General features: G+C 38.5%; 1 protein-coding gene across 7 annotated transcripts in view; it reads right to left on the bottom strand.

The window, feature by feature from the left end:
* Positions 1 to 17,252, bottom strand: part of LOC132711353 (uncharacterized) — a 120,049-nt gene extending 102,797 nt beyond the window's left edge. For 6 of the 7 annotated variants that reach the window (XR_009622178.2, XR_015733163.1, XR_015733164.1 and 3 more), the window contains exon 1: positions 16,537 to 17,252. The gene's annotated coding sequence lies outside the window, so the exon portion shown is untranslated. The remainder of the gene's footprint in view (positions 1 to 16,536) is intronic. The other variant, XM_087890045.1, reaches the window with a different exon arrangement.
* Between the last annotated feature and the right edge of the window lie 1,642 nt (positions 17,253 to 18,894).

The following is an 18,894-nucleotide window of genomic DNA, read 5'->3' as shown; positions in this document are numbered from 1 at the left end:
TGATTTTAATTATTTGATTGGAACCCTCCAGCTGGCTGCACCGCTGCCTAAAACTAACCAGGCCTTAATCAGTTTTATACTGAAGACTTGTCAGATGCCGGAAATCTGGTCATAAATGGATACATTAGTTGGGAAATGAACTTTTTATTACCACTTAATACTGTTGTATTTGTGAACGGTTATTAATTGCGATAGTCCATATACAAGGAGGGCTGTGTATTGCAATACACTCTACATGGGACTGCCCTGGAAGAGCATTCAAAAGATGTAGCTATTTCAGAATGTACTGCCACGGGTAATAGCAAGTGCTTCACAGTACACAAATGGAACATTACTGCTATGTGAGCTACTCTGATTCCCAAGTAGGCTTCTAGTTGCAATTCAGTTTGCTGCTGTTCATACCTTAAAGCCCTACATTGCTTGTGGTCAGGTTGTTTGCAGGACCCCCTATCCCCATCCCAATAGAGCTGGCAGAGTGGACATATTCTGAGTTTCCTCAGTAAAACAGTATCCCCTGGTGGGATCTCGGAAGAGTGCCTTCTCCATCATGGAACCTGCCTTAAGGTTTCAAAATCCAGATGGTCCTGATTTTTGATGGCCTTCAGAAAAACAATGGAAATAGAGTTTTCTGTCTAGGCATTGGCTTGGTATGATTAACTGGTTGATGCCAGTTTTATTGGGGCCTCAACATCATTTTAATCATATTGTATTTTTTTAAATTCTTTTTCACTGTCTGCAGATGCTTCTGTAGAATCTTTGTTATTTCATAAACTCAGAATTTTCTATCTTGAGTACTTTCTAGATGTTCTTTCCTAAACTAGGGAAAGGAAATCTACCAAATTTGTGTTCAGTTCTCATTTTTTTATTCCCCCACCCCCAAAGTTTATTCAGTTTAAATTGTTAAGCATGTACGCTTATTTTTATTTAGTTTTACTCATTTATTTCTATAGGTGCCCAATTCAATAAATGACTCTGGGCAGTGTACATCATAAAATGTAAAAACAAATTTAAAATAATTAAAACAATATAAATATATATAATATAACAATATAAATATATATGGCTGTGAGTAGAACTATTATCATGGATCTTAATACTGCCAAGAAACAGGATCCTTAACACAATTGAGCGCCAGGCCTAGGCACACAATCAAGTTTTCATGGCCTTACTAAAGGCCAACAGGGTCAGGGTCATTGTGATCTCTGAGGGGAAAATGTTCCAGAGGATAGGATAACAGAAAAGGCATGTTTCCTGGTTTCCTCCAAGCAACTTTCCTTGGCTGACAGGGCAGTAACATGCCCAACCTGCCAAACTAAGTTGGACAGGTAGAAACGACTGGGAGAAGATGGTTTCTTAGGCAACCTATCCCCAAGCCATGAAGATGATAAACAACACCTTAAATTGCACCTGGAAGCACACTGGCAGCCAATGCAGCTCAGGTAGCATGTGTTGAATATCTCATATCCTTTATTAACCATACAGTTGCTTTCTGTACTACATGAAGTTTCTGAATGCTCTTCAAGTGCAGCTCCATTTAGAATGTGTTGCAGTAATCCAGACGAGAAGCTACAAGGGTATGCATGACTATGAATAAAGCCTGTCGATGCAGAACAAGCACAATTGATGCACAACCTGGCCACAGCATCACCTACTCTTCTAGGAGACAGGAGTCAAAGAGGACTTCCAGACTGCACACCAGTTCCTTCTGGGCAGTGTCAATCCACCCAAGACTAGTTGTGAAAAACCCTTGCTACAGGAAGGCCCAAATAGTCAAAGCCATTCAGTCTTGCTTGGATTGAGTTGAAGCCCATTTCTCTCCATCAAAACATAGCCTCCAGTCATTGGGACGGGATGCCCACAGCATCATTCAGCAGACAGAAGTGGAGATATAAAGCTGAATATACACAGCATATCAATACTATCCCCAGAGTGGATTTGATTTAAATCGAGTTGATTTAAATCACAATTTAAATCATGATTTAAATCACTAGTAAAAAGGCTTGATTTAAATCAACTCGATTTAAATCATAATTTTTAAAGAGCAACTGTCATCTCTGCTACTCCTTTGACCCACTGTTGACTCACCGATAGTCCCAGTGTTGCAGAATATACAGCCTCATGCTACATAACTAAGCTCCATTTCATGCTGAATAAACTAAATCTTAAGCAGAAAATTCTTACGATAGATTTTTACCCCAAAAGTTTTTTATTAAAATAAATTTGATAAATATCAAAAAAATCCGATTTAAATTAAAAAAAATCTGATTTTTTTTATTTATTTTTTTAAAAAATCATTGATTTTTATCCACCCTGACTATCCCAAACTGTTGGACCACCTCAAGTAGATGTTAAATAGGAGGAGACAAAACTGAATCCTAGAGCACTCCACAAAGTAGGGGCCATGGGCTGGATCTCTCTTTTCTGTTCTTACTATAGATATTTGAAATGAATTAGCCAATTAATTTATCTATTTACATAGATTACCAAGATGCAAACTGGAATCAGCACAGATCACAAAACAGAAGTGTTTATATGGGCATTCAGAGGATCATAACTAACCATGGAGCTCCATGCTGTACTAGATAAAGCTTCTGTGGTCATCAAGAACATACCCTTTTAGAGCACACTGCATTAACTGAACTGCATGTGACAAGGCATGTAACAAGGAGCTCCTGATACTGGACAGGCACAAATAGGTTAAACTGTGTGAAGGCTCTCTGAGCTATAGGTGGCACATGTTTTTTAAACAAGAAGCCATGGAGGGCTCCAAATTGTGTATCAGGTCTGTTTGGGGCAGTTCTACCCCATCTAGAGCAAAAGAAGGAAACTCTGTGGATTCAGGTAGTGCAACAGTTCACAGTCACTCAGTCTTACAAGAACTGAGTCCAAACCTATGTTCCATCCAGATACCACCTCATCCAAATACAGAGACAGAACTTCAATGGTATTTTCATTTAAATTGAATGTAAAATTGGATGACGTTTTCCCACAGATCAGGAAAGGCCAGGACAGATGTACTCCTTCCATCTCAGTCCCAAAACAGCTCACCAACAAGAGCAGCCAACGTCATCCTCATAGTGGGACTAGGGCTGAAATATGACTGATAAGGATCAAGATAAACCACTTCATCCAAGATCCTTTGGAAATGTAGCTTGACCACCTTTTCAACAATTTTTCCCAAGAAAAGAAGGTTGTAGACAACCAAATAATTATTAAGCACTGTTAGGCCCAGCAATGGCTTGAGACAGAAGAGGACCAATTCTTTGGAGCCAACAAGATAAAATTCTTCCCAGATAACCGTGTCAGATCTTGCCTAGCCAACTCTGCAGAATCTATATAACTAAAATCCAATTCTGATTGCACCCCAGTGATTTTATTTGACATATGTCATAAAAAAAATCCTCAAAGCAGTCTTGCAGGTGATCTTCCAGCAAGAACCAAGTCATCTTAAAAAGGGTCATTGGACAGAAATCAATGAATGCAGTAAGAGCAGAAAATAATTCCCTTGCTGCTCTTATTGTACTGATAAAGTCTCTTACAAAGATTCCCATGTCTGGTGATATTTGTTCTTTTTTCTTCAGCATCAGTCTAAACCTTTCTTATGCTTCACCCCCCAGAGTCTTTGTGTAGACTGAGGAGCTATAGGAATTTATGAGTAGAGAGAGAAGTCACACAGTCACAATCTGGCTTAAAGTTGTTGCCATTTTCTCTTTCAAGTTGTGACTAAGGCCTTGGCCAAACTATATACTAGATTCTCAAGAATTCTACCAAGTACACTCTGAAACCTAACCATAGAGAATAGAAAAGTTTGATCTTGACATATATAGGCCAGATATGTTACCAATGAAGCAAGGGAAAAAAACATGGCTTAAGATAGACAAAAGCAGCTCATTAATTCACATGAATGGAGAGAGGTGTAGTAAAGGACAATCAGATTTTCAAGATTCTGTTACTATAATTAATATCAATAAAAGTAGTGTTAACTTCCTGTGGAGTTGATTTCTTAGTTTGGTCTACACAGTGGGGTTGAAATCACTCTTGTAAATTACTGCTTCCTCCAGTCACTATGGTAACAAATCTGGCTTCTCTCTGTCAATCAAGGACATTTTCCTTACTCTACACCATGGGTGTCAAACTCACGGCATTACGTTGCCATCACATGATGTATAACAATGTTTTTCCCTGCATGTGACACATCCGGCCCATGGGCCGCCAGTTTGACCCCCCTGCTCTACACCAACTGGATCAAGGATGAAAGGATGAAATCTTCCAAGACTATAAACCTGGGAAATCCCATCACCACTTTGTAACAAACCAAATAGCTTGGGCAGGGATGCTGCTCTGGAGTAAGAAAACCAGTACAGAAGCAGCAAACTGAATTTCTCCTCCATCTCTTCTAACTGCACATAAAAACAAAAATAAAAAAGAGTGGCTGACACCCTAGGTATTCTGTTTACATACCATTATCAAATCTCAAACATGTAAGAAATACACAATGCTTGCCTATTCCATTTGTTAAAGAAAAATAATGTTTACAGAAAGAAAACCACAAAAGATACAAATAAGAACAAATATAGATACAAATATAGAATGTTATATTCTATATTCAGTACAAAAGCACTATTTTTAAGGATGACAACTGAGGTAGCATGCAAACAAAGAGACGTGCTACAGTTTGCCTTTTAATGTTGCATAAGACATAAGAGAATCCTCTTCAAACTCTATAGTACTACCAACGTATCATGATTCTCCTCTGACTAAATGTACTAGGCTATTTTTAATGTAAACTTTTAATAGGTCAAGAATACCATAGAGCCATGTGCAGAACTCAAGTCCCCTTTTGTGGTTCCAGACAAAGTCTTATTACTGTGGTTAAAATCCATTTCCCAGATACTTGACATTTTGAGGCAAGAAAAAACTGTAGTGTAATCCATAATATAGCCTTAACATGATTTTTAAAAGGTATAAAAGTATCACCCACTCCCTCAGAAGAAGACTATAGGAATTCAGATTATGGGTACAACTAGAGATCGTAGAAAGAAATCTGTATTAGACTATGGTGATAAAAAAATCAGTAGTCTTGGAGCATTTTTTCAACTAACAAATTTTATTAAAAGGCACAAACTGCATCTCACTTCAACAGATGCATAGTGGCTAGACTAATGTAGGATTTAAAATAGAGTGAGGCGGAGTGGGGGACAAAGGGAAAGTGATATGGATTATACAAGTATAGGTTACATGTGAAACAGTTTACAAGTACTTTATCAAAACAACTATAGCCAACAAATGTCAAATATGATGTGTGTGCATAACCAGGTACACAATGTAAAACTCTCCTGTGGCAACAATCTCAGAGAAAGACTGAAATGATGGATGTGTTGAATTTTCAAGAAACTCATTCACTATAACTGTCATTGTAATTGAGATGGTCTTGATAAGCTTCCAATGAACAAGTTTCTGCCATTGGGTTACAAGTTTATTAAGAAATTCTTAGAAATATGTATTTCTAAGATGACAAACCACAAGCTATTGCATATACATACATATACACACACACATATATGTAATCAACATACTGTGTGCGTGTGTGTGTGTGCATTTAAATGTTTACAAGTGTGGTGCTGATTACTGCTGATGTCCCAAAGGACATTCAAGATGCAACTGGACTTTCTGTTTTTTCTTTGAAGACTTCTCATCCAAGAAGCTTCTTCAGCTCTGACTGGATGGTGGGGAATGGAAGGATTTATAGTCCTTGCAGACATCTGGTCATTTGCATTCTTTAAGAGAGTCGTTGAGCCCACTTGGAGTTTTTCTGTGTCAGCTCAGGGTCACCTGAGTACTGCAAATGGGTGAAAAACAAGAAAGTCCAGTTGCCTCTTGAAAAAGCACCTTTGGGACAATCATGACGTGGATGACTGAGAGTCTCCATAGACCAGGGGTCTGCAACCTTAAACACTCAAAGAACCATTTGGACCCACAAAAAACAAAACACTGGGAGACACAAAACCTGGGTGGGCATGGCCAACTCAATGTCACGCCTACCCAGTCACGCCCTGCCCCAGCCACACCTACCCGGGTTTTGTGGCGCCGTGTTTTCTGTGGAAAATGGGTCTCTCTCTCTCTCTCCCTCTCTCTCTTCTGTTTTTCTTTTTCCTCTCCCTCTCCCTTCCTTCCTTCCTTTCTTTTCTTTCTCTTCCCTTCTTTCTCATGTTTCCCTTTTCCCTCTTTCTCTCCCTCCAGTTCTTTTCTCTCTCTCTCTCCCTTCTCTCCCTCATGTTTTTTTTCCTCTCTCTCTCATACTCTCCATCATTTTCTCATTTTTCTTTTTCTCCCCTTTTTTCTCATTTCTCTCCCTTTCATTTGTTTTTCTTTTTCCTCTCCCTCTCCCCCTTTCTTTCCTTTCTTTCTCTCCCCCTTTTCTCTCTCATTTGTTTCCCTCTTTTCCCTCTCTTATTTCTCTTTCTCCCCTTCTCTCTCATTTGTTTCTTTTTCCTCTCATTCGCTCCCTCCATCATTTTCTCACTTCTTTCTTTTTCTCCCCTTTTCTCTCTCTCATCTCTCTCTTCTCCCCTTCTCTCTCTTCCCCTCCCCCCCACTCTCTTATGTGTGTGTGTGTTCCCTCTTGAACCATTTCCAAAAACAGACGAGGGTTGGGTTTGTTTGTTTTTTTGCTGATGTTCTTTCTTCTTCTTTGGGTGCTTTTTACCATATGATTTAAATCAAAAGTTATTTTAGGTTCCCAGATAAACAAAGCTCTTTCGTCCCCCTGCTGTAGCTCCCTGTCAGCTGGCTCCATCCCTCGCCCTCCCAGTCATTCCTTGCGTAGCCTGAGAAGGTATGGGCAACGGCGGGGATGGAGACTCGCTCCAAACAAGAGGGAAGCGCCCCTGTACTTGCCGACTGCGTTGTAAATTGCATCCCCTCCTCCTCCTGAAGCCCATTATGTTGCAGAGTATTGGCCGCAGCCAGCCCAGGCCAGCATCTCAGAGCGGAGAGCAAGTCACGCATCTCCCAAAGTGACCAAGGTGCACACAGCACTAAGAAGAAGCCTCCGTGAGATGAGAGGCAAGTACAGGGGCGCTTCCCTCTCATTCAGAGCGAGTCTCCATCCCCGCCATTGCCCTTACCTTCTCAGGCTACGCAAGGAGTAACTGGGAGGGGAGGACGAGAGGCGGGGCCAGCCAGTTGACAACGAGCCACAGCAGGGGGACGAAAGAGCTGCATGCAGCTCTAGGGCCACAGGTTGCTCACACCCGCCATAGACATTACTGCTGCTAATGAATGAATGAGCCCAAAATTTCTGTTGCCAAGCAAGACAGTTGTTTAGTGAATTTTGCTGTTTTACAACCTTTCTTGTCACAGTTGTTAAGTGAATCACTGCAGTTGTTAAATTAGTAACATGGTTGTTAAGTGCATCTGGCTTCCCCATTCATTTTGCTTGCCAAAAGATCACAAAAGGTGATCATGTGACCCTTGCACATCATAAATATGACTGTTGCCAAGCATCTGAATTTTGATCACATGACCATGGGGATGCTGCAATGGTTGTAAGTGTAAAAAAAATGGTCATGTCACTTTTTTCAGTGACGCTGTTAACTTTGAGTGGTCACTAAATGAACTGTTTGTAAATGAACTACCTGTAGTTTGTAAAGGCAATAGAAATATTACAATCTGGGCATGATTTAACAACAATTTCAGCAGTGTATAAATGATTAGTATAAAGCATATGACGAGAATGACATCATAATAAAGTCTAACCTCATTCAATTTTGAAGTGGCTGCCATGTGTTACAAACTATTTAAGAATATCATCATCTGAATCTTATAGATGTATGTGACATCTAGAAGGTACCTATACTTTAGTATTCAGCACAGCTGAATTGATTGTATGTTTCTATTGAAGGTATTTAACATACCTTTATGTTTGTAAATTGCCTCTCAGTAATGTTTGCTGGTCATAAACCCTCTTTAGTTAATAGTCAAAGAATTGAGCATTCTTGTAATATACTGACTCATTTCATCATAATGCCCGTTGTTTTTCTAATCCATTTAGAATAAGCACTAAATGAAGCTGAGTTTGAGATAAACCAAGAATACTCACAGAATAAGATCCTAGTGAATTCTGATAGAAATAAACCTGATTCACACCACTCAATAAAATGTGCAGCTGGAAACTTAAATTATCTACCAGCCTGCACATTTTCAGTTTCCCAATTCAAGTCTTGCTAAATATAGATATTAAGACACATATAGGAAATATGTATTTTGATAAAAATGCAGTTTCTGTCGTTTAGATGATTACTTTGGTGGGATATGGATTAAAAAGTCACAAATCTGTAGACACATGATGAAATGGAATAATGTGAAACTGATATAGAGAAAGAGCAACGCACTTATACCTAGATGGTACTCAAATGGACGCCATCTGATAGAAAAAGAATTTTACCCACTTACTACTATCCCCACCCCCATACATTAGGGCAATTCTAATGAAACTCATAAAAACAAAATATTCCTAATTATTTCAGCTCTAGCTACCAAGTATGCAAGACAAAGGCGAGATTGATGTAGTGTATCTCACAATGGCCCTACTGATTTCTCCACTAACCCTTCCTCTGCACATGGTCAATTAGCATTGAAAATCCTGTGCTGATTTCATTCGCTGGAATTTTTAAGCAGGTCAGAAGAAAGATGTTATTGAAAGGAAAACTCTCATCTAAATAAGAAAAGAGCACGTGGCCATCTGCTTCAGCTCTACCATATAGAAATGTCACTGAACTCAGACACAGTCCTCTTCGCCCTCCTTTTGAAATAGCTAACAAAGAACCAGAGAGAAATATGTATACATTCAGGTTCTCCTCAGCATTTTTTTAACCTTACCGAACGCATTGTGGGGATCATTTTCTTTCTATAGCTGCTTAAGACAAGTTCACTTCATACTTGCTGAACTAGAATTGCATTTTGCATATAAAGATGGGGGCAGTCTGGACAGACCTTTGAACCTCCTAAAATTGCAGAGGTATTTCTACCCATAGTTGTAAGGACAACTTCTTGGCCTAATCACTTTTAACAAGTAAGTCTTCCTCATTGAAAACATGAAAACTGATTTGGATAAATCATCGTACAACAGATATCAAGGCATTCTAAGAAGCAACAGTCCACATGATACTAGAGTTTCATTTCTCTCTAGCATCTAAACTCACAAACATATTTTCTATATATTCCCAGGAGATGTGTGAATCAGTTTGCCTTCCTACTGAATCACCACTCTTTCTTTGCAAAGCAAGTTTGTACTTTTATCCCTATATGTCAGTGCTTAATTTACTTTCAGAAAAAGATAAATGCAATTGTTTTTTTGATCCCAGGACCCAGCAATTTATATGTCTCTATAATCCTCCCTTGTCCATTTTTTAACCACTGTATAAACACAGGATTTATTGAAGAACAACAATGCTAGAAGAAGAAATTACGAGTACAGTGTAAATGCAGTGATGGACAAAGCTGATATGTGACAAGACTACTGTTTGACAGTATGAACTCTTCCAAAAAAGGGGAGTACAATGTGTGTTCATATCTGTCAATGTTGCGCAACCTTTTCCCCTAGTTGTTGCTGTTGCAGTTATACAAAACTGAGCAAAGTAGATTGTGCCTAAAGAGGCAAACTCCTGGATGAAGTGCACTGATGTTCAACTAAAAATATGACTTTTTTCAAACATGATATGGGCAAATGGGAAATAAAAGATATCAAAAGATAAAAAGTAAAGATGCTCCCAAGTCAAACTTGCTCCTGGTAATTGCAACCATGTCTTTTCCTTGAAAGTGTTACATATTTTAACTAAAAATCTTAGAAGATTCACTAACCTCTTCACTCACCAATTCTGCTGCTCTTTCACTCCAGCTGTAACCTCTATGCGGGCCAAGCTGCTCTATTAGTCTATCTTTAAAGTTTTCATTATTAGCTGCCTCCAATGTGATGTGTTTGCAATAATTTGAGTTGTATTTTTTTAACCTCTGTTAACTGCTCAGTAGCATGATGGAGAGAAGACGCATACAGACTGAAATACATAAAATAAGCATTTTAAAAATGTGGATTTTTTTTTCATTAGATGGCTTTTCTTGAGGAGCTCAAAACAGCACATAACCCTGTGAAATATGTTGAGCTAAGAGAAAATGATGGCTCCAAAGTCACCCAGAGATTCCATAACTGATATTTGAATCTAAATTGCCATGGTCTTAGCCCAACATCTTTTCAAAAGACAAATAATATGCAGCTGAACATTTCATGTAGTTTACTCATTATGGTTAGCAATCACAGTATGGCACAGAACAGTTGAGTACAGTTACCAAAGCCATATTATAAAGATTTTCTTTCACACCAGTTTGCCAAATCAAAGTACTTACAGTTTTGCAGATTATTAACTCTTAACCTTGTATGTGGAGGAGGGTCAAGAAATCAATCAGCATTCTAATCACCATCGGTTACAGGAGGACAAGTTCACAGCTCCTCTCAAACAACAACTGAGACCCTAAATCTTGCTGAAATTACCTTTCCAATTATGTGCTTTGTGTTTGCTTGCTAACATACCACAGAAGAGAAGTACCTTTACAATTCATTTATTTCCTGAGAACCAATTTGGTGTAGTTAAGGCATAAGGTTAGAAACTGGGAGACCGGGAATTCTAGTTCACCCAGCCACTCACCCAGGCACAAAAGCAGTTAGTCACTTTCTCTCTAGGAAGAAGGCAATACCAAACCACTTCTGAAAAACCTTACCTACAAAACTGCAGCAGCTTGTCTAGGCAGTCTCCCAGAAGCTGGCACAATTGAACGAAAGAAAAAATATTTCCTATATCTGTAATTTTTATTCCAGGTAATTAATGAAAGGTAGCCAAGATCCAGTTTCTGGATTTATTTAAGGATGATAATAGCTACCTCAAATAAGAGATAAAAGCAGATTTCTAATCTCCATTCGCAAATGGCGATGGCAGCATTAGATAGAGGAGATGGCCTCACTAGCATGTATAATTGAATATTGTCACCATTCAAAAATTCTAGCAACATCTAACTTGGGCTTTTTTTTCGGTCTTCTTTTCATGTAGTGATGAACAGATAGAGTTTACACTATTCTAACCAAGGTGGAATTCTGATGGCTATAATGTAGTAGACTATAGCCAGAAATCTACAGATTGGAAAAGGAAACAGAGAAAGAAAAATATCTACCTTTGTAATGGTTACCAAATTTATACCACTGTGAAATTTGAGAGTTGATTCAGATTATGCAGTTAGAACTTTGGTACATCAGCTGGCATAATTGTCCATGTTTTTAATGTCAGTAGCAGAAATATTTATCGATAAAGATACCATATATGAAGGCTACATTCATCTTCAATTTCTAGTGCATGGTTATTGTAGCTTTTGTCAGCCTGATAATCTCCAGCTGTGTCGGAATTACAACTCACAGAATTCCAAGGCAGCATTGAAATTGCAACCTCAATTCCTTGAAAGTATCTCCACATAACTGGTGGGCACCAAAATTATAACTGTTTACAAATGCTCAACACTTGATGACGCTATTGCTAAAAATACCAATGTCTGTCCATACAGGAAGCAAGCTTGCTGATTTGATTCTAACAAAGAAAAACAGAAGTTGATACATTAGGAAGATATGGCACCATGTGCAGATATACAATAGGGTATATCCTATTAGTACAGTGTCGTTTTGCAGATGACAGAAATATATTTTCAAACTGAGAAGTAGAAAATTGCCTAACTAATTGCCTTGGTATTCTACATTCCCAGATTTTGTACCAGAATAGCAGAAACCCAAAAAAGTTTTTCTGAGTCTTAATATGTCTTAGAAATGTGGAATTTTTAAAAAAAAATAAAATAATAAAGCTTAGATTAAATGAATGTATAAAGGTGTATTCAAATCTATTGACTGAATGTGTAGTCAAATCTATTGACTGAATGATTACTTTTTTAAAAAGACAGAAAATGAATGAAAGCAACAGACATTTATACTAAATACAAGTACCGTTATTTGATATTTGATAACTGTATTAAGGTACCCAACATTAATACATATATTACAGCAATACAGCAATACTTAACGGAAAATGATTTTAATATTGATTTGCTCAAGTGCATTTGTTATTTGCTTTCAGAATAATCTCAGTAAAATCTTTTCAAATCATAACTGCAAATACAGAAATAATATACTTCGTACATGTGCATATCTACAAGGAATAGCTCTGTAGAGGACAGAGTAGTGGGACTAGGTAAAATTGTATACACCTGTACTAATGATGCTTTTTAAAAAGGCAACTGGACTTTGTTTTTTCTTTGAAGACGTTTCGCTTCTCATCCAAGACCTTTCTTCAGTTCTGACTGAATGGTAGAAGATGAAAGGATTTGAATTCCTTGCAGTCTTCAAAGAAAAAACAAAGTCCGATTGCCTTTTAAAAAAGCATCTTTGGGACAACCATGACCTGCATGACTGAGAATTTCATATACACCTGTACTATGCATGTCAAAATCTGCTTGTAGATAATGTATCAGAATTGATAGCTCTCAAGTCCAACATCCACTGCTATGTGAAATAGATATATCTGTTTTTCCAAGGTGCATAAGGATTCATATGGTATTATCTATACCTATTAGCACATGCAGATGTTTGCTCCTATTAAATCTTATTGGCTGACATATGTTCTATTTGTGATCTAATTACAGATTAGTAATTAGTTGTACTTTGTGCTTTGTTTCCTATTTTAGGATTATTATCTAAAAACTAGTTACAGGATCATTTACTTTTTACTTTTTCAGATCAGTGGTTTACTTAAAATACTTCAATTATTTTTTTACCCACAGAAATCTAGTAGTGAAAGTCTCACTACAGGTAGATTTTTAAGCCAGTTTCTAATTAACATGAATCATATTTACTTGGTATGGAATATGTACTTTGTATGTATTTGTATGTATTTTATATGTATATGTATATATGTATGTATTTTATTGAAAGAAAGGATGTTCATCTTAACTTCTTACAGGTTTTTCAACAAAAAAGCAATTGAAGGGTGCTAAGTGGTAATTAACCTAAATCAATAATAATGAAAACAAAAGTAGAAGTTACTATTTTCTTTGAAATCAATAATGCCAGTGTGATTAAATTCCCATGAATAGCCTTAAGAGTTTTATACGGTGAGCAACTGCACTGGAATAATTCCCCGCCATCACCTGCTTTAATGTGTTTACCATTAGTAAAGAGGTTCTAAACTTTTTCTTTTAAAAATAAATTTCAGACATGTGCAAAACTGGACTCCAGCTCGCAAAATCTTACACACCTTAAGAAATCAGGTAGACTTGAAGGCACCACAGGATTTCTTTTTTAGCAACTGACTAACACGGCTACATAGATTACAATACAGAGCAACAACATTAATCCTCTACTTTGGTGAGACATATACAGGAAATGTTTGTTGCACGCTAGCATTTTGTATATTAGTAAATGTAAGTTTGCCAGAGTATTATTTAGAAAATTACCTTTACTTATGTTACAATGTTACAAATTAATTACATTTAATCAGGCTGTATCAAAAACAAATCCCACAAAAAGATAATGAATAAATTAGAATACATAGCATAATGATCAAATCTGTAACTCTTTAAAAAACTATTTTGATTGGGGGAGGCATTTTCTTTTGTTGTACCCATTTCTCATTCTATAGCAAAATTTTGCTATAAATGCATTATAAGGGGTAGATATATCTACCTATCTATTTTATACTATAGTACCTATTTAATGATTATGCTTTTTTGCATATTGTAGAAAAGTGGCTTTGAATGAGAAATATGTTATTCTTAGTTCTAACACCTTTCTCCAACAAATGTCACTATATGTTTAAATATGTTTCAATCTTTTGATATCTCTTGAAATTTGGCTACTTAGAGGAATGTAAAACTTCCTGAAATATTTTTGAGTCTTAGTAAACACTGTTAACTTCCTGAAACATTGCCACAGGTATTTATTTTGTTTGCATAGGACCCTGTAAATTCTTCTTTGAATCAGTCAAAATTAGATGACAATTTTAGCCAAAATAAACTGCTGTGCATATTTTTTGCCTTTGAATGTTCTGGACTTTTATCAAAGAGAAGCGCTATTACACTGCAGGAATTACTTTCAAGAATGCTTGATTAGGGTGTACACAGTTAAATCCATCCGCATCCAATTATTAAATACAATTTCATTTTAAGAAAAAAGAAGCGTAAGCATTTTGCCACAAATTTCATGAAATTGTTGGCATGTAGCCAAGCAGTATTTTTTTTCAGACACAATCCAGCAATGAAAATATCAGCTGACTTCAAACTTCTTGCAACTATGTTGAAAAATATGTTCCTAAATTATCCAGACATTTTGTCTAAAATATTCTAATATTCTAATAGAATATAACATTTGAAAAACACATATGCATATTTTTTCAATATGGTGCACATATTTTCTGTTAACACCCTCTCACAAAAATATGATGGTATGTGTACTGTAAAGCACACCAAAACTAAATCAGACTGTAAGCATTCAAAGATGGAATGGGATAAGAGCACTAGTCACAGACCATATGTGGGTGCGTGCAGGGGAGCTACTTTCAAATGTATGTGGGAGAAAAAAAAATTCATGTGCTAAAACTGATCCTTGACCAGTAGAGAAAGGGGATATTGTTTGGTTTGGTCTTGCCACAGTATGGGCAAGACTCCTACCCTTCTTCTGCAGGCTGTTGAAGAATAAGCTTGGCGTGCATTGCGTGCAGGCTCCTCGACTGGAGAATTGCAGGGGGGAGGGCAACCTGGCTGGAATCCAGACAGGCTGGAGTAAAGCGCTCTGTTGATCATTATGTCTGGCCTTCAGGTGTCTTAGCTCACAGTGGGCGGTGGTTGGGGGAGGTGTAGATAACAGTACGGCAGACAAAGAAGGGGGGGGGGAGAAGTGTGGCTTTAAAAAAAAGAAAGCTATGAGATGATGTGATGCTGAATCTTCCTTTTTTTTTAAATGTATTTCTTGGGTTCGGTGTTCTGAAAACCATAGCAAGCAAAAGCTCTTCCCACAAAGACTTTATTTCAAGCTGTAATTAGGAACGTCTGGAGTCTGCCTCTCACACACAAACCCGGATTTGTTGTTATTCATATTTTAAGGGGAGTGGTTGGATTTTGTTTAAGGAAAACCAAATAGCAGTTCTGTGTTTGTTCTTGCTGTTTTTCCCTTAACTTGCACGTTCATGGAGATGCTGCTTGCTTGGTCTGAATATGAATCCAATTTCTATTGTCCTTGCCCTCCCGCCTCACCCCCCCCATCCCAAACCACTCCCCTGTGAAGCTAGTTTCAGAATGCAACTTTCTCATAATAGATTGCTTTGTTTTTTTAAAAAAATACTTTTTTACTGCCTTATGTGAATTACTTTTAAAATATGAAAACATAATCAAAGTGCATTATTCTACTCAAAGATTCTGGAATTTCATTTCATTTCTAGGGAAGAAGAAAAGAAGGAGCAGGAAGAGGAAAACACCCTGTGCTTTGTCTGTTGCTTCTGCTTGAGAACTCATAAATCTCCTGTTCATGTATGTGAAAGCATCAGGACTGATCCGTATGAATGTCTTTCTCTCCCCGCTCCATACTTTGAATCTTTTGCAAGGAAGAATTTTACACCTCTTCCTTGAAAACAATTAGGAATTTAAGCAAATTATAAATTAAAGTCAGACGCATTAAAAAATATAAGTCAGTCTCTACTAAGCTTGAATTTATCCATACTTAAAAACATTATTTATGCAGTCATGGAGGGGGGAGAGAAGGGGATTTTTACACACAGCAATTCTGGCACTCAAGAAAAAAAAAAGAGGAACTATTTTTGTGAATGTTTTCTAGGATCTATGAGCAATTTGTCCCAAAGTGTGTATGTTAGCTATCATCCCCCCACATGCCTCACAGCTAATTATAATAACTGTCAAATGTCCGTTAAGTGTGGCACGCCTTTGCCAGCTGACTTGGCAAACTTTCCCTTTATTCCTCACACTCCTCCTATAGCTTATGCATTTACCATTATCAAGAGACAGTTAATATATATATATATATATATTTAATCGAACTCTTCTGGGCAAGGAGGGAACTCCCTCCCTTTTTCTTTCCTCCACTTCTCCCGTCTTCTTCTTTTTAATCAAACAAAGCAGAAACCTGTCTTATGAAAGAAACAGCTTTTCGCTCTGTCGCACCGTCCAGAGGAGAAAACTCGCCACACTTTTTTTTTTTTTTTTAAAGAAAAGAAGTGGGCATGTAATTGAAACCGCCGGGGAAAATACTCGTGCAAAGACCTCGATAATAACTACCCTCCTTGGAAAGGATGTCCACAACCTGCACGAGTCCTGGAGGGGAGGGGAGGGGAGGGGAAGGGAAGGGAAGGACCTGCCAAAGGGAAAAGAAAAGGTTGGCTTTTGACACATGCTCGAGACCACAAAACGGGAAAAGAAAAACTCAAAAAAGTCCGGGGGACTCACCGTTCCCCAACTGCGGCGGAGCAAAGTCACTCGGGCGTCGGGAGTTAAAGGTGTCGGTGTGAGAAGAATACCAAAGATGCAGAATCCCACTTTGCTGATGCAGTCCCGGGAAGAAGGCCTCCCGGCGGGGTGGCAGGAAGGCGGGCGGACGCGCGTCGCAAGGAAGAAAACGGAGAGAGGGGCGGGAGGGAGAAAAAGTCTGGGTCAAGTCGGCGGGCACCTTCGCCTGTCCCGCGGCCACCGCTCAGTCCGGCTGGTCCGAATCGGGGAACTAAATACTTGCCCGTGTGAAAAAAGAAGACCGGGTGGTGGTGGTAGTAGAGGGTGGGGGGGGGGCGGTTGCACGATCACGTGAGGCGCGTCGAGGCCCCCCCCACACACAGCTCCCCTCCCTTCCATTGGCCGTGGAAACCCCAACTTGGGCATCCTCGCCTTCTTCATCCGGAGAGTGGAGTTTAAAAAAAAAAAACTGAGCCAACGTTGGAGAGCCGAGCCTAAGACGGACGGTTAAGCTTCTGCCGTGCATTAGCGGAGCGAAAGGCAGCGAGCGTGAAGTCATTCCCGGACGGAGAGAAGTGGGTGGGGATTGAAAGCCGAGCCGCCGCCCTCCGACTCTGCCGCTCCCCCTCCCTGCCCGCCTGCCTGCCTGCCTGCCCGCTCCGGGCGCTCCCGCCCCAACGGTACAAGCGCGCTCTTGGCGCGCGCACGCACATATTGTGTGGGAAAGGCAAGACACAATCTGTCTGAAGACGCTTAACGTCCTATCACGTGCCCGCCGGCCCCTGCCCCGCTTCGCGTTCTCCAGGAATGTTTCCAATCTTTGGAAAAAGAGAGAGAGGGTCGGCTTCTGTTCAGGGTTCATTGGAGGGAGTGTCTTGAGTGTGCATGTGTGTCTGCGTATGGGTGTGTGTGTTTGTGTGTGTTTCTCTCGGTTGGTGTGCCTCGAGTAGCGCCCTACTGTCGAAGGGAGATCTGGGCGTTCCGTGTAGGAATTCTCAAGGAAAATCTGGTTCATCATCTATGAAACAAAAGGAATTTTTCAGCCTCGTTCCCTTCTGCCTTTTTCTCCATAGTTCTTAACGCGCGTTGAGTATGTACTCCCCGGAGGTCAACGCGAGACTGCTCTAACCTCATTTTTCCGAGTAAATTGGCAAGCGCGTTTACCTTTCGGGGTCTTTTACGAACATTAATAAAGGCGTCCCGTTTCTTCACAAAGGTCTCTTTTCTCCTTATTCATATATAATTGCCTTCAAGATTAGCACCATATCTGTTAACACAGGGCAAATACATACATACATACATACCATTAATGGTTTTAATTGTATGTTCTTTCATTAACGCAGTTTGCTTATAAAAGTCTCGCAAACAACGAGCAAATCTACTACCTGATCCTGAATATTTATATTACTCTATCATTTTCATTTTTTTCAATATTTATTTATGCAAATATACACTGATACTATTTTATTGTTTCATATTTCTAATTTGTATTATGTAATACAAATTACATAATAATTTGTGGGAGTCCCTGCCCTGTGGAATGAACTGCCCCCGGAAATGCCTAACATCTCCGACCTCGGTGTGCCCTCAAGACCTTGCTGTTCCGCCAGGCCGGGCTATCAATGTAATGATTTTAAATTAGGTGTTTTAAATTTTGGGGGTTTTAAATTTGAACTGAAACTATTTAATAATTTTAATTATTTTTAATTGATGTTTGTCTTTGTGCTTTTAATAAGCTGTACACTGCCCTGAGTCCTCCAGGAGAAGGACGGTATAGAAATAAAATTATTATTATTAGTATTAGTATTAGTATTATTCAGAATAGAATAGAATAGAATAGAATAGAATAGAATAGAATAGAATAGAATAGAATAGAATCACAGAGTTGGAAGGGACCTTGGAGGTCTTCTAGTCCAACCCCACTGTTGGAGCATTCACAACTTCTGGTGGTGGGTCATTCCACTGGTTAATTGTTCTAATTGTCAGGAAATTTCTCCTTAATTCTAGGTTGCTTCTCTCCTTGATTAGTTTCCATCCGTTGCTGTAATGGTTCTGTAATAATTCTGTACTGTATACATGAGTTACAAAGAAATTTATTTCACATTGATACAGGATGCTCTCCAGTTGTTTCTATCTCAAAGTTCCAATTTTTATCATAGATTCTTAAAATATAAGAGAAAATACATGAAAGTGTCATCCAAGTCATATGAGAGACAAATGAGATAAACTGACTCCATATGTAAAATGGTACCCAGTTCAAAATTGCTATTACTGTATGTATCATAAAAGTCTGTGGTAATACACTCTGAAACCATAAAGAATTCTTTTGTCACTTGTTATTCCTGGAAAACAAACTTT

This window comes from Pantherophis guttatus, chromosome 3 (genome assembly GCF_059756535.1).
Source record: "Pantherophis guttatus breed Tessera chromosome 3, ASM5975653v1, whole genome shotgun sequence".
In the NCBI taxonomy this organism is placed as follows: Eukaryota; Metazoa; Chordata; class Lepidosauria; order Squamata; family Colubridae; genus Pantherophis; species Pantherophis guttatus.
The sequence above is the reverse complement of the archived record's forward strand: the minus strand, read 5'-3'. Positions and strand labels throughout refer to the sequence as shown.